Below are 17,495 nucleotides of genomic sequence, written 5' to 3'. Positions count from 1 at the left end.
TTCTACCCGGCTGTCTGTTGTCGCCGAACCTTATGTTATCTGATTTCATCGCCTGACGCGAATGGCGTAGAACATTGTGGAATACGCTCGGGTCCCAGCGATTAGTCTGGAACATTCGACGACTGCTGTATAAAAGCCGACGCGCTTGACCCGCTGAGCAGATTTCCGACGATCGCCGACTGTGTTCGCCGCTTTCGTTGTGCTATAAGTGTAGCCTGTTTTGTGGGCACAAGTTCGCCCAATAAAAGTTAGTTTTCTCGTTCACAGTATTGCTACTGTGTTCTTCTACGTCACCACCACGTGACAATAGCGACAGTCCCTCCGTCGGCGACTTGTACAACTTGGTCCGGGGCGGGCGTCAGAACTTTCTTGAGCCGACGGCGAAGAGCAGCACTCATAATAGACGCATGCGCCCCGGCGTCAATCAACGCGCACACAGGAACATTGTCGACGAGAACGTCCAAAAGATTATTGTTCGGGGGTAACGTGAAGCGAGGATTTCGTGCCAATTTCGTCAATGCAGTTTCACCCCCAGAAGCTGCACTGTGAAGTTTTCCGGTCGGGGGTGCGGCGAGTAGGTCGGAGGAGCACGGCGTGACGGGGGCAAACGAGACTGACGACGGGAGGGAGAAGGCGAGCGGGAGTAGCGGGGTCGTGTCAAAGGTGTCGCAGGGTCAGATGATGGAGCAGGCATAGAAGGAGCGAAGGAAAAGGACGCGCTGGAGGGGCTAGGGTGGTAATCAGGAGAATACCGCACCGGAGAAGTCCAGCGGCTGCGGCAGTTGCGAGCGACATGTCCTATGCGTCGGCAGTTAAAACAGATCGGCTTGTCATCCACGGTTCGCCATTCGGAGGGGTCACGCTGTCCATAAGAGGAGTAAGAAGGGCGCGGTGGGGACGTGCGTGGAGAAAGAGGTTCCGAGCCTAAGGAACGAATGGATTGCAGGCCGACGTTGGACAACTCTTGACGGACGACGGCCTGGATCAAGGAGATTGTCACCGGAGAATGATCAGGTGACGGGAGTGAAGGGGCCGCCGGTTGTGCCGCTCCGACCTCACGACGAATGATGCGGGTCAAGTTGTCACATCGCGACGGCTGGTGGAAGAGGTCGTCACAGGATGACGTAGCAGCTGTGTTGGGAAGTCGCGTGATGTGCTGGGATACCCGGCGGCTTTTAGCATGCTCAAGACGGCGGCACTCCTTGAGGATCGTATCGATGGTGGTGACGTTCGTAAACACCAGTAAATTGAAGGCGTCGTCAGCAATGCCTTTGAGGACGTGATTAACCTTATCGCCCTCAGACAGGGTCGGGTCAGCCTTGGCACAAAGGGCCAAGACGTCGAGAATGTAGGACACGTAGGACTCGGTCGACGTCTGTACACTTGTGGCAAGGGCTTTCTTGCATTGACTTGACGACCGAAGGGATTGCCAAAAAGGTCGCGGAGTTTCTCTTTGAAGAGATCCCAGCTCGAGATCTCCTCTTCGTGAGTCTGGAACCATGCAAGTGGAGCTCGGTCGAGGTAGAAAATAACGTTCACAAGCATAATAGCCGGATCCCACCTGTGACTGGTGCTGACACGTTCGTATAAGTGGAGCCAGTCGTCAACATCAGGACTGCCGACTCCGTTGAAAACACCAGGATCCAGAGGGGGGGAAACGGCGACGTAGGTCGGGGCTGCAGGCGGAGACGGTTGCGTAGATGAAGTGCCGCCAGCAGGAGCCGAAGTTGCAGTGTCGCCGTTGCGACCGCTGCAAAGCTCCATGACGGGTAAGGGGAACGTCCACCTCCACCAAATTAAGGTTACGTGTAGCTGATGCACAAGTCTATTTACGATATATTTACACGTAGACCACGGTGTTTCATTATTATTTTTAGGCACCTAATTAAACTGCCCGATTCTTGGCCAATCCCCCACTGTGGGTATGTGCCACGGCCACATAGGACAACAACAACAACAACAACAACGGTGGCAAAGATGGCGACGCTATATCAAGTGGGGCCACGTCGTCTTCTTTCTCCTCAGTGCAGCCACACTGTGGCGGCTATTCCGTAGCAATATTATAGCGGAATTTTGTGTTATTCCTCAGTTTATATTTTTGAAATGATTCATGTACTCGTATGCGTCGACTGTTTTGTACTCCCTGCCCTGCTTAGGCTTTATTTGATCCGCAGCATGCACTAAATGAATAAAAAAAAAAACCAGTGATAACAGAGTATTGAAATAAATATGAAACGACGGGAGGATGAATACCGTAAAATTCAATATATGATAGTTTTTGTAACTATTAACCGGGGGCCTTATCTTTACTTGAGTTACAAAGGTTCTTCTGTTTCACTCCATGCAGCCAGTCAAAGTTCAAGTTTTTGAAATGCTGATTGTATGAATCCTACTCCAAAAAAGAGTGCTTATTCCCCAGAAGTTCAACCGTTCCTTCAAGGCGTTCTGATGACGCGTCAACCACAACGCATCTGGAGCACATTCGTGGCAAATCTACAGAAAGGGAATGTTCGTGCACAATGTCAAATATTCGCAATCTGTTTCTACATCCATACAAAGCACTGTGATGCACTTCGATCACGTTCTGATGTTCAAGTCCTGCTGTGAGGATGAGCAAGAGCTCCGACGGCCACTGGCGTAGCGCACAGCGTCGACTATTCACTTATAATGAAAGGCATATGTACAGACGAAAACACAATTGAAAATGAAATATTTTTTTCCTGGTAAGCTGTCATGATTGAACAGTATTTAGAATGAAGTTGAATGTCGCCATCGATTGCGTACCTGATAATTGTGGAAAGGCGTAGGTTACAGGGCTTAATTAACTAACTTATGAGGTTTGTCGTGTCAAAATCGCGATCTGATTATGACGCATGCCTTAGTGGGGGCCTCCGGAATAATTTGGACCACGTCGTGCTTTTTAACGTGCGCCTAAACCCAATTACACGAGTGTTTTCACATTTCGGCCCCAATCAAGCTCTCCTGCCGTCGCCGGGATTTGATAGCGCGACCTCGCGCTTTGGAGCGATCCTTCCCCCACTTTCTTTTCAACCCTGCTTAATGCCAAGCTGACAATATACATGGATGGGGGTGGAAGGGCGCCGCCGCTAGTCGGGACGCAGTGGCGCCTACTTTCGATACCGGTGCACCGCGATAGGCGCGGGAAAGTGGAGGCTCGCAGAGCTGCGTATTCCCGTGCCTTATCTTGTTTATGAACTTGTGTGATGTATGCGGTAACATATTGCCGTCCCCGCAGCCAATTTAAGGTTTGTCATAGCCTTTAGGCCTGCAAAATAAACAGAACTCACTCAAACTTACCCACAATATATATATATATATATATATATATATATATATATATATATATATATATATATATATATATATATATATATATACTGAGCAAAATTTTGATGAATCAGAGCTCGCGGGTGAGCCCGGTTGCTGATTTTGGCGAGTGGGAGCCCGCGCAGGCTCCGACTAACAGCTAACATCTACAGCCTTTTTTTACTTTAGTCAACTAAACGTTCGATTTGACCTACATCTGCGCTACAGACACTTACCGCCAGCGCACCTCAGCACTTTCGATTTTAAACCCACCACGCATATGATCTGAGTGACGTTTCTGTACTTCAACAATACTGCTACGGAGCAACCAAGTGTGGTGCCAGTCAGAAGACGATTTGACGTGTAGAGGTGGAATCGATCTCGACAGCCACTTTGCTTATGAATCGTTGTCTCTCTTGTAAATATTCTAAATACATCTTTATATGTGACTTCTGCATTGTATCAAATTGGTGCGAGGTGCTGAGTACCCACGAAAAACAACAACGGAGCTCCGCAGTGGTCCTCACCTCGGACTGGACTACATGACGGACGAAGCAGAACCCGACATGGCGTGGCCCACATTAACGCCTACAACTCCGATGGTTGTGCTGGCTCAGCCGCGGGATCCAGGAACGTTCTGCGTCATCGGCCCTCTCGTTGTGGAAGAGCGCATCGCCACGTATCAGTGTGTAAGTGCCCGCAACCAATGAGAACCGACGATTGTGTTAGCTAACTTGATCTTCTACTTACAAGGCATAGCGAAGGTGGGGTATGACAACCACGAGGAAGAGCTTAACGGCTGGGACACGTGCAAATAGAAGCTTAGGGACTTGTGCGGCCGTCCCGCTGGATGGAAAAGCACCGCTAAGAACTAGTGGCCCACGCTCAGATGCCCACAGGCCTCTTACATCCAGGACGTGCTGGCTCTACGCCGTTAGGCCGACAGCGATACGGCCGAGTAACGCAAGGTTGGGCATAAACTGACGGGGTCGCTGACAATGCTTTCAACATTACCATGTGCAAAAAATTGTGAAAGCCTCTTCACAGCTTTGTCATGCTCCAGGTCCATCAACTGCTCCGCGGTATCCTGTGCGCTACCGCAATCTGATCGAGTGGCGAATCGCAGACGATCAGCCAATCTGTTTTGCCTGCCGGTTTATCCGTCACGTTGCTCGCTATAAAACCTGTACTGTCGTCTCCGGTCTGCGACCGCCATTCACCCGTTATTATCGCCCCGAACAGAGGAAGCATCGTTACCAGCCTCCATTGGCACCGAAACAGCCAAACAATGACGCTCGTGCTCCTTTGAATAGTCCATCGTTCTTATTCCGCCGTCACCAGACCTGTTCGCCACCAGCTCATCGACCATTGCCCCTATCGCCGCAGGCTCGTTGCCCATGGTCCCCGACGCAGCCCCGACGCCCGTCGTCGGAAAACTAAACGATGCAGCTCCCGGAGGTAACGCTGCATTGACGACGAGGCTATAAAACTCTGATCACCAAGGAGAACTTGATGGACGTTTTAGTCAATGGCGTCAGCGTCCCAGCACTCATTGACACTGGCGCGCACGTATTCGTGATTAGTGTCCAATTGCGCCGACACGTGAACAAAGTTCTGACACCTGCAGCATTACGCATCCTCTGCATCGCCGATGGAGGAATGTCTAGCGTGCTTGGTATGTGCACCACTCGAAGTGGCATTGCGGGGCGCCTAACGGCTATTTTGTTTGCCATTTTGGACAATGCCCCTATGACGTTATACTCGGCTTAGACTTTGTATCGTGCTATTGAGCCCTTCTTGATTGCGCGTCTAGTGTCATTCAGCTTGAACTGCCCCACTGCTGCTATTATCCACTAATCATACAACCACGGTTATGCTCTCCGGAAGACATGTACTTGTCGCCTCAAGCCACTACTTACGTCACTCTGCTGTCTTTCCCATCTGTTGCTGACGGTGTCAGTGTACTGTCCCACCACTGATATACTTGAAAGGAACATGGCCGTTCCCCATACCATGCTCACTGTTACAGGCAATCAAACTTCGCTCCCTCTCCTTAATTTGTACGGCTCGACTCAATTACTCCCCAGAGGCATGAGTTGGGGAGAAATCTCGCTTGAGAACGATTGCGAGATATCGGATCTTGATAGCGACATTCCATCACCATCTACGGGAACCTCCGATTCACCGACTCTCACAGACAAACTTAGCAAGATGATTGCACCTGATCTTCCGGCACAAGCTGCTGACCTCCAACATCACTTGGAAACTTGCCACAAAATTTTGACCTTGATGCCCACCCCTTACCTCAGACATCGGTGGTCACCCATCGTATTTACACCGACTACGCCAATCCGATACGCTCCGACCATACCGCGTTTCACATACTGAACAAATGATGCGACGAGAAGTCAATAGGATGTTGTCTAAAGGCGTTATCGAGCCATCTTGCAGTTTGTGGGCGTCCCCTGTTGTTCTCTTCAAGAAGAAGAACGGCAGTTGGTGCTTTTGTGTAGAGTACAGACACCTGAACAAGATCACACGCAATGATTTTTACCCCTTGCCGCGTATTGAAGACGCTTCGGACTACTTGCAAGGAGCCAACTATTTTTAATCGATAGACCTGCGATCAGGCTATTGGCAAAGCTCGGTAGAAAACATGGACCATGAGAAAAGTGCCGTCGTAATACCTGACGGCCTTTACCAATCCAAGGTTATGCCGTTCGACCTTTGTAATGCCCCGGCGACCTACGAAAGCATGACGGACTCCTCACGTCGTAGCTGTAAAGGATCCACATGTTGGCGTTATCTAGACAATGTAATAGTCTTTTCACCAACTTTCACGAGTCATCTAACACGTCTATCGGTTAATCTTGCTCTTTTCCGACGACCCGGCCTCTACTTGAATCCATCCAAGTGCCACTTTGAACGTCGTCAAATTACCGTTCTTGGCCATCTCGTCAGTGCCGCTGGCGTTCAACCCGACCCTGAAAAGATTCGCGCTGTCCAGAACCTTCCTGTTGTGCCTTCTGCCGCCGACGTAAGAAGCTTTGTTAGGCTGTGCGCGTATTTCGGGTCATTTTATTAAGAATTTCGCCGAAAACGTTTTCCCGCTCACCGACTTAATTCACAAGGGCGTTGCTTTCACATGGGGCCTTGCTCAAAATAAAGGCTACTCCGCCCTCGCGCGCTTGCTCACGGCTTCCCCATTGCTGGGTCATTATGATTCATCTGCCACCACTGTACTCCACACGAATGCCAGTGGCCATGGAAATGAGGCTGTAGTTTTTCAATGGCAGCGTAACGTAGAGCGCGTAATTGCATACGCCAGCCGCCTGCTGTCATCTGCCGAAAGGGATTTTAATATAGTGAAAGAGATAGTCTGGCGTTAGTTTGGGCAGTTGCCAAACTGCGCCCCTACTATTACGGCCGCACATTTTTCGTGGTTACTGATCACCATGCCTTGTACTGGCTTTCGTCACATAAAGACCCCACGGGACGATAAGGTAGGTGGGCGCTACGGCACTAAGAATATTTATTTGCTGTTTCATACAAGTGCGGCCGTTTGCTAAAGGACGCCGACTGCTTCTCCCATCATCCTGCCGACCACCCTAAATATGATGCGCATGACACTGACTCTTACGTCCTGGCCATTTTCGATCTGCACCACAACGGCAGTGAACAATGGCACGATGAGTGCTTACGTGTATTAATCTATTGTTTCAATTATGGACATTCGGAGCCCTCACTGCGCATGTTCGTGCTCCGAGACGACGTTCTCTGTCGTCGCAGCTTGTGCCTTGAAGGACCAGAATTTTCACGCATTGTACCACGCCATCTCCGGAAATCAATTCTTGAGCAGTTACATGACACCTGTTTCGCTTACTTACTACAGCGTACGGCGCCGCCTCTTTTACTGGCCGGACCTGTACCGTTCTGTACTTGCTACGTTGCTACGTTGCAACCTGTGCGCTCTGAGTGCCGCGAAAAACCTGCTGTGCTGCCTGCTGGACGCCTTCACCCCGCCAATGTGCCCCCCGAACCATTCTTTCGCGACGGTCTTGATCTTCTCGACACCTTTTCTGACGTCAAAATCTGACAAGTGAGTCGTTGTTTTGACCGATTACGCGACGCGGCGTGCGATCACGCGAGCTTTGCCCACAAGCTATTTAACTGAGGTGGCAGATTTCCTTCTAGCTGATGCCAACCTCCATCACGGCGCACCTCGACGGCCATTATCTGTTCGCGGCCGCACCTTCTTGTCCCGAGTAGTTGAAGACCTACATCGTTCCTGTTTTGCCGAACACCAGCTTTTCACCGCCTACCACCCGCAGAAAAATGGAGTGATAGAGCCGCTCCATCACACGTTGAAAGAAGTGCGGTCTATGTACGTGTACAGCACATTCGCCTTCGTAACCTTCGCCTATAGTTCGTCCCGTAACGGGACCGCTGGATTTTCACCCTTTTACCTTCTGTTCGGCCTCCACACTGGCCCTTTCACACACTGCTTCCTTCCTCGATGACCTTTCCCACTGAAAATACCCAAGACGTCTTCGCACGGGCTCACACGGCGCACCAGATTGGAGACTCCCGCCTCACTGAGTCTCAGGCCACGCAGAAGATCCGGTACGACAGCCGACACCGGGACGTTCGATTTTCTCTTGGGTCCATTGTGCTCTTACACCGATAGATAGATAGATAGATAGACAGATATCTATCTATCTATCTATCTATCTATCTATCTATCTATCTATCTATCTATCTATCTATCTATCTATCTATCTATCTATCTATCTATCTATCTATCTATCTATCTATCTATCTATCTATCTATCTATCTATCTATCTATCTATCTATCTATCTATCTATCTATCTATCTATCTATCTATCTATCTATCTATCTATCTATCTATCTATCTATCTATCTATCTATCTATCTATCTACGTTACCTTGACCTAGTCGCCCAATCTGCTTACCAGGTTGGGCGCCTAGGTATTTACTCGTGGTCGTGATGCCGGCGTGGTCGCTTCATTTTCATCAGTCTGGTTTCATTATCTGACGCTCATTCTTCCACCATCATCACGTCTTCTACCCCAACTCAGTTACCAAAAATGGCTAATGACTTTTGCCTGAATGTATAGGCTCGTGGTCGTGATGCTGCCGAAGTCGTTAGATCATCGTCATTAAGCTTAGTCATCCTACTCTAGTTTATGACCTCTTCCCCCTGCAGTCAACATGCAGTCCTTGCCATACCATCGTCGTGAGGCCGTAGTGGTCCACCCATCTTTCTTACTCCCGCTTCTTCATTAGACTCCTATCATGTGCCAATTCTCACGCGTTCTGCCACGACCCAGTGGCCCAAGTTTTCTATGGCTTGAGCCACTAGGTGGCTGTAGTCGTTATTCCGTGATAGTCGTTGCACCATCGTCATTGTGTCTTTGTGATTTGATTCTTGTTATGCCGTTCGTTGTCCTGCCATCATCGATAGACACCTGTGGTCATTCCATCGTCGTCAGTGGACTCACCATCAGGTCTTCTAGAAAGACCCAGTAGGTTAAGCTGTAATAGCTTCGGTCACTATTGTTTAATGGTCGTGTTACATTTGTGATCGTTGCATAATCGTCAGTCAAGCTTTCTCATCCAATTCTTTTCATGCTGGTGTCGTCAAGCCATCGTAGTCATAGAGGAGTCATGAATTCACTGATGATGATGATGATGATGATGATGATGATGATGATGATGATGATGATGATATGTGGTGTTTAATGGCGCAAGGGCCAGGTGTGGCCAAAGAGCGCCATGACAAGTGGTGATGTTGGCGATGTATTATGGAGATGTGACTTGGCTGTAAAGTGGCCTAAAAATAGTTGCTGTAAAGTGCATAAAATCTACGTGATATAAAATTATGGCGATGACTAATGACGAATACTATGAACATTAAAATCCATCGTAAAAGAATGACATAGAATTGAAAATATATGAGATGGTAAAAATAGCTGGAGCACTGTTGCCTCGCCGGAGCCCTTGAAACACAAGGGCCTAGAGGCACGTGCAATACGAAAGAACTATCACAGCGCCATCCTCTGAAGAGAGGAGACGCTACGAACATGTGGGGCTAACAACATGCAATACAACATCTTTCAGATAACTTAGGACTGCATTGGTGTCAAATAGCGGTTCTGGGCCGAGTAACATTAATGGGTGAAGGGGAATGTGCTGCCGGTATGCTAAGGGAAAATGTTTCTTTCTTTCAGATTCGGCTTTCCGACACCCCAGGAGGACGTGGAGGACGGTAAGCCTCTCCTCGCATCTACCGCAGGTTGGAGGGTCATTTCCGGTGAGTAGAAAATTATGAGTGCCGAATGTGCGTCCTATTCTGAGACGACAGAATAGGACATCTGTTCGGCGGGATTTTGTTACAGAGGGCCAGAATCCTAACTGTGGCTTTGTCACGTGGAGCTTATTATTTGTTTCCGCGTCCCATAGGCGCTGCCAGTGGTTCCGTAGTTTCCGACGTAAGAAGGGCTTCAGGTCTGTGACAGGAACTGCAGCGGTGGGATTAGCAGAATGCGATGTAACTGACGTGGCCATCTGGTCCGCCAGATCATTACCTTCGATGCCCCTGTGACCTGGCACCCAGCATATGATGACATGCTGGTGGCCTATATACGCTTTACACAGAAAGGAATAGAGTTCATTAATTACCGGATTTTTGTGGTTAGAGAATGACATCAAGGCCTTCACAACACTAAGGGAGTCCGTATATATAACTGATTTCTGGAGTTTTGATTTATTTATATGCTTTGCGACCGTCAGCAGTGCGTAAGCCTCAGCCGTAAAGATACTAGTTTCCGGATGCAGTACGTCGGATACCGAGAAGGATGGACCGACGGCTGCATAGGACACCCCGTCGTGTGACTTTGATGCGTCTGTGTAGAACTCCGTGCAGGAGTATTTGTGCTGGAGTTCCCGGAAATGCATTTGGATTTCAATCTCTGGAGCGTGTTTTGTAACTTGCATGAAGGATATACCACATTGTATCAGCTGCCACTCCCAAGGAGGTAGCAGCTTGGCTGGATGCATTAGGCGGAGCTCAAGTAGTGGGACATGCATTTCATCACTAAGCTCCCTCACACGCATCGAGAAAGACTGTCTTACGGAAGGACGATTACGAAACAGTGTAGCATATGTCATGTCATTAATGGTGTTAAAACAGGGATGTTCAGGATTAGAGTGGACTTTCAAAAAATATGTTTGGCTGATGTATGTTCTCTGGATATGAAGTGACCACTCATTCGATTCTTCATGAATTCACTGTCATATCATCGTCGTGGAGCCATTGTGGTGATTCCGTCATTGTGTGTTCATGTTTCGTCACTCATTCTACGCCAACCTAGTAGCCCTAGTTGTCTAATAGTTTGGGCCACCATATAGACGATTGTGTTTGTGATGCTGTCGTGTTCCTTTCAACGTTGCCATTCCAGTTTTAACATCCAACTCTCGTCGAGATATCGTCTTCATACAGTCGTCATGCATTCATTCTCATAATAATCGTCGTGAGGCCGCTATGATCATTCCGCCGTCGTTAATCTACTTCCGTCGTTTCATTCGAGTCATGCCATTGTGTCACTACATCGTAGTCATACAGCCTTCGTGTCACAGTCGTCACGACATGGTCGCCCTACACTCCTCTCCATCCCTTTGTCCTCATACTGTTTCCATGGCATCGTCTTCATGCATTCGTTGCCATGCCGGTATGGTGTTGCCCCCGTGGTCGTTCCATCATCATCATTCAAACATCGTCAACCAAATATCGTGCTGCCCTCGTTTTCAAACCATCGTCGTAATGCTGTCGTTGCCATACGATTGTCGCCAAGCAATTGTCGCCCTACAGTCATTTTACAAACGTCATCACTGCTGGAACAACCTCCCATTGTTGTCAAGCCGTCGTCTTCATAGGGCCGTCGTCAGTCCAGCACCGTATTGCTTCATCATCCTATTGTAATCTTGCTGTCGTCATTCAATAGTGATTATGCCGCCTTTGCCCTGCTATCGTCGTAAGACGGTCGCTGTCATCGATGTGTTGTCATACCGTCTTCATTACACTGTCGTGGTCGTTAACATCGTCGTCATTCCAACTTAGTTACGTGGTGGTCGTCGTACATGGATCATCAGCCCATTGTCATCATGCGATCGTCATCACGGTGTCGTCGTTATACCGTTGTTATCATTCCAGAATCATATGATTGTCGTTATGCCATCGTTTTCATGCCACCTTTGTCATTAAATTGACAACACTCATCGTCATTCCACCGTCGTCAGTGCGTCATGGTCATGCAGCTGTCGTCATGGCGTCATGCTCATAGACGACCTTGTGAAGCCAAGTGCCATAGCGAAGTGGGCCAATAATGAAAACAGTCTATGCCGAATGTAAGGAAGCAACGGAAGTCTTCGAATGACCACTACTTACTTCAAGCAAACGTGCATTCCGCAATACGATCTGTCGCTACATTGCTTAAATGCTAATCGCGTTACCGTCGACCGCTATAGTGAAAAGAGTTCTTCCATAATTTTTCTCTTCTAGTACTGCAGCCATCCAATGCTCCAAACATTTCACCACCACCACATGCATGCTTCTCCGGTGCCAGAGTCCCTCTATGAATCAATCGCTGTAACATAGTTACTAGCGCGAACGCAGCTAAGAAAATAAAGCTGGGAGTTGGAAAACTATTTCCTGTTAGCTTTGTTCGGCCCTAGTAACTATGGTACAACAAGTGCATCAACCCCAACTATCCCAACTCTCTTCGCTAATTTCTGTATGAATCGCCTCAAGCGTGCATGACGCCCCCCCCCCCCCCTCCCCCCTCCGCCAATTTCTCGCAGTATTTCTCATTTCAAGTAGCGCTTTAAGGCGACCTGTTAGGCTGAAAAGCCTTCGGGATCCGTCTACATGTTTAGTTAGATATCTCAAAAGTGGATGAAGTTCGTCTATTGAAGCTCGTCTGAAGTCCCTCGCATTAAAAGAAGGAGACGGGCTGTCACCGTAAATTAGTTCAGAGGCGGAGCAATCGCAAAATGTGCTGCTTTTCTTCTTGCTTTTAGCACCGACATCATTGTTATGGCATTTTGTACTTGCAGATGTAAAACTTACCACATGTGCAATTACATTTTTGGTTACCACTTCCTTCTAGGCAAATTGCTCTAGGTTTGTTGTCCTCTTGGCAGTCTATACTACATGTGGAAACCACTGAAATGAGCAGCACAAGAAAGAGCAGTACGAATTACCCATGGCGTGTAACTGAAGCAATTTGGGCACATAGGGTATGCAAATTAAAGTCCGCATCATTACATCAATAAACAGGCCTTCGTTCACTTCGAGCGGGATAGTCAACCGCGAGCTAGAAAGTTCACGATCATAGACAAAAAATAGAATTAACATTTGAAAATATTGTCAATTTACTGGTGAAAATATTAACATACCGAGCAATTCTACAATTTATTACGTCTGTCCGGCCGCAGTTCTGCAATTATTGCTTTAGGTCATTTTCCTCATTCTTCAAGAAATGGTTGGCTACAAATTTACTTGCCATGAGTTTTCTGCCCTCAGCCAATGTTTCGTGAGAAGTGTTTATTTATATCATCACAGCACCGAACGCGATGTTAATATGTGTACTTCCTGTATTAAAGAATGAATTAGCTGGGGAATGTTCTAGACTATTTTCTGGACAGGACGCCCTATATCAGCGGGTTGCTATCTAAATGTAAGGGAACGAAAGAATATTTTTTCTCGTCAACAACTGAACAAACGTTCATGAGGTTTGCTGCATTTAAAAACTAACTTATAATCCAGCAAGTCTAGTAAGCTGATTTTTAGTTAGGCCATCGATATTTTGCTTAAGTTTTGTTGGAAATTGCTAATTTGCATAAAACGAAACTATCATGTTTACATCTCTGTCACTGAGCAATGATAACCATATCGCAATTGTGAAAATTTCCCCTAAATGTACATTTAAAGCGGACAAAATTGGTGTGTTATACGTGGCTGTTAAGTACACGACTATTATGTGAGTAAGTCTTTTGCAAAACCTTCGTAAATATTGGCACTAATTCACGTAATATATAATTTAGGATAATAAGTTTGTCCGCTTTAGATGTTCTAACAAATGCACTTAACAGAACGACGATATGTTTTATTGGTGCGGAGGTGCGCATTTGTAATCTTCGTGCTGCTGTTTTCTTCAATCTTACCGATTTTATGCAATTCCTTTAAATATTAGCACCATAAATAAAGAACCTACTACCATTAGTCACTAGAATTAAGCTTTCTGTCTCAAACGTAAAGAAATGGTTTAAAGTCGGCCCAACGGTTATCCCACACATTATTTCGGTGATTTACATGCGCTTGAATAGCGAGACTAGGAGTTGGACCTAGCTAAAGGCTCTTCTTAATAAACAAAACCCTCAAGAAGGTTTCTTTATAAATTTCGCGCAAAAAGCTGCATGCAGAAAGTTTTGCGGAACTTTTGCAAACTCATAGCGCTATAACGTGAAGCATTAGTACTTAAAAATCGTTTATATTAAACTTTTTCTATTCCTGCAAGCCGCGCTATATAATTGGTAAGAAATTATGTGGGCTATCCCCGCTTGACCTGTGTGTCACGCGACGTCACGCAAATCGCGAAAGCTCTCCATCTATTGTCACGTGTGCACACTGACTATGCATAATTAGACCGCACAAAAAAACAAAACAAATAATTATTTCCGATTCCACACTTTTTCGCCATTATACCTCCGCTATTGGTCGAAAGTTTTCGTTCTGCGTCCACGTCACCTTACTGTCACGCTACCTCTCAAAACCGCCAAATATCACCACGTTAATGTGACCCGTGGGCATTAAAACTGCAATATGCCTAACAAAACTGAACTTCTCGCGATAGGTGGAGACTGCCCATTCCAATAGCAATAGAATATTACCTAACGATCACTTTCGTACTGGCTACTCGGAGCTGCCCATGAAAAGGAATTTCTTTGCGTTTAATAAAAACTTTGCAGTGTAAAGTCGTCGAGTTCTTTCGACTCGGATAGGTCATCGCTCTGCCAACTCGCCTTCGCTGAGGATACATTCTAGCGGCATTTTTCCCTTCCGTTGCACGCCTCCGAGTGTTTCAGGAATGTTACCGATGGTCCCATCCGATGTCGCTCACCGAATCCTGCGTAAATCTGATTGCTTGTCTTCGCGACGCGAATAGTTTAGAACTTTATGGAAGACACGAGGGTCCCAGGGATTATTATGGAGCATTCGACGACTGATGTATAAAAGGCGACGCGCTTGACTGGCTGCTCAGGTTGTCGACGATCTCCGGCTGTATTCGCCGATATCGTTGTGCTTTAAGTGTAGCCTGTTTTTGAGGGCCAAGGGTCGCCCAATAAAAGCTAGTTTTGTCTTTCAAAGTATTGCTACTGCATTGTTTAACGTCACTACCACGTGACATCTGGTGGAGGTGTTTTGCTTTCATATAACGGACGTCCGCACAAAGCGGTGACCCAAGCCCGAACGCGGAAGACAGCACCAACGTCACGAAGAACCAGCGAGGTAGCCGCAGGCTGCAAGGACTGCCCCCGGAGCACAGACTTTTGCCTGAGACGGCCAGGAAAATCGTCGCCTAGTCAACCCCAATGGCAGTGCAAAAGGGAGTGAGAGAACACATGAAAGGTCCTATTGTGTAAAACGTCGATACTTGCAGCGGTGAACAATGGGAACCAGCACAGGGAATAAATTAACTGTGACCCTCTTACTCGCAAACCCCGTTTGTCCTTTGTTTTTTGGGACGTGCAGTACTACCTGACTAGCCCACTTTCAGTTCGCGCCCTCTATGCCAAACTCAAATGCGAACGGAGCAAACACTGTGCTCAGTAGTTGCATGTGCGACGCTTCATCATCTTTGACGAACAGCATTGGTACTGTGCAGCTTCGATTTGCGGCAAAGGCTATTCCTATGGGACGCGTTTTCTGGCAAACGCAATGAACTTATGGGATTCTAGTGCAGTGCAACGTTATTTTAGAGGCATATTTCGAAAATTATCGAGCGTACGAGCAATTGCTTATACGTTATTTTGCTCAGACTTCATCTGACGCGTCCATGACCGCGAATGGATGCCTGGCGAAAGTTTGGGCTACAAAGCCGAACGGCTCAAGAGAATGACCTCAGGACGGATATCCAACATCGCTAAAGCCAGCGGGCATGGCTTCGTTGATACGTGGAGGCACCGTGAAGTAGACTGCTCACTCTTGTTCTTGTTCGGTCTAATCACACATATTCAGTGTCTTTGCGCCATATCTGGTGGGCCGTTCGCTGTTCTCCGGATGTCGCGTGATACACAAGCGAAAGCGGGTGTGGCCGGAAAAATTTCTGGCCAACCTGGGAGGGTTCATTGCAGAAACGGAATAGAAACAGTTTGGAGTAGCTTTGTGTTATAGCATCCCAGGACACAGTTCTACAGATAAGCTGACGATGCAGTCGCCCTGTTCGTTTCTTCTTCTCCGGTGCTTTCCCCATACTTAATTTCCCCTCAGCCTAGCTACACAAATGCAGTTTCTGTTGCCGTTTTGCCGGACCCTTTGCGTCACCCTTCTGTCATTGTGTGGCTTACTTAATTTTTGCAGTAACTAGCACAAAGCCTGGTTGAGGAAACTAGAGTTTCTCTACGTAGCTGTGACCGCCTCTTTTCATACTGATGGCTGCTATACTACAGTTGCTACATTCGAATTCGACAAACATTTATGTTTTCTTTAGTCTCCATTTTGGCTGAATTTATGACTGGTTATTGCAATTAGTGTGGCTGCTGTAGTTGGCTATTCACCACTGGAGCGCAAATTGTTAATGAGATCAGCAGAATTGCTACGTAAGCAACCGTCATGATCTCTCAATAAACCTCGTAAAATTATTTACCAGTGACATAAGAAAGGCCTTGCATGTTGCATGCATACGGTGGAACATTGCCAGACCCTCGCGAGCAATATTAGTATACTGAACTACAGCGTTGACATGGGCTATAGTAGGTACATGCCACAGTGTAAACAGCGCGAAGGATCATCATCATCATCATCATCATCATCATCATCAGCCTGGTTACGCCGACTGCAGGGCAAAGGCCTCTCCCATACTCCTCCAACTGCCCCGGTCATGTACTAATTGTGGCCATGTTGACCCTCCAAACTTCCTGATCTCATCTGCCCACCTAACTTTCGGTCGCCCCCTCCTACGCTTCCCTTCCCTCGGAATCCAGTCCGTAACCCTTAATGACCATCGGTTATCTTCCCTCCTCATTACATGTCCTGCCCATGCCCATTTCTTTTTCTTGATTTCAACTAAGATGTCATTAACGCGCGTTTGTTCCCTCACCCAATCTGCTCTTTTCTTATCCCTTAACGTTACACCTATCATTCTTCTTTCCATAGCTCGTTGCGTCGTCCTCAATTTAAGTAGAACCCTTTTCGTAAGCCTCCAGGTTTCTCCACGTGCAGCGGTGGCGTAGAGGTAGAACACCCACCTCGCGTGCAAGAGGTCCGTGGTTCGAATCCCGGTGCCGCGCAATTTTCACCGGATTAAAAAAAAAATCCGCGTGTTGATAAAATTGCATAAACAGGCCTTGAGTTTGGCCTGATCCCGGTGACCAGAACCGGTAACGCACTCCCTCACCAGAGTAGCATTGGCCACCCTGGTGCAGTACTTGGCCACAACCTCCTATATGAACACCACAATCGAAGGACCACACCACTGTTTTTTTCCCGTCTTTGGCTCTGCGTTGTCTGCGTTATACTTAAACGAAGCATTTTTTATTGCATTGAGCGCAAACTTAAATGGGCCCCCAACCTATCATTGAAGACCAGAAATAAATGTGAAATTGAGATAGGGTTTTCAGAGACACTTTGTCACAAAAAAGTACTTCAAATTCGGTCTGCGGAAGCGGAGTTATTGGCAATGAAAAAAAATTGTCACGGTACTTCTGCTCCTTCTTCAATGACTTGCACTGCGAAGACTACGCCAGAGTGGGGTGCTCCCACAACGCCCAGCCTATTGAACGTCGCCATGGCGCACAGTTCAAGTTTAATTTTATATTTTCACGTAGACGCTACAACTTCCGATTTTGGCGCCCACGACACGGTAA

At 47.4% G+C, this 17,495-nt stretch overlaps 1 long non-coding RNA gene across 1 annotated transcript in view; it reads right to left on the bottom strand.

The window, feature by feature from the left end:
• LOC140219284 (uncharacterized) overlaps positions 1-12,567 on the bottom strand; it is a 36,347-nt gene extending 23,780 nt beyond the window's left edge. Inside the window, exon 1 of the long non-coding RNA XR_011895439.1 lies at positions 12,478-12,567. This is a non-coding gene — a long non-coding RNA (uncharacterized lncRNA). The remainder of the gene's footprint in view (positions 1-12,477) is intronic.
• Positions 12,568-17,495: the final 4,928 nt, after the last annotated feature.

Source organism: Dermacentor andersoni, chromosome 7 (assembly GCF_023375885.2).
Source record: "Dermacentor andersoni chromosome 7, qqDerAnde1_hic_scaffold, whole genome shotgun sequence".
NCBI lineage: Eukaryota > Metazoa > Arthropoda > Arachnida > Ixodida > Ixodidae > Dermacentor > Dermacentor andersoni.
The sequence above is the reverse complement of the archived record's forward strand: the minus strand, read 5'-3'. Positions and strand labels throughout refer to the sequence as shown.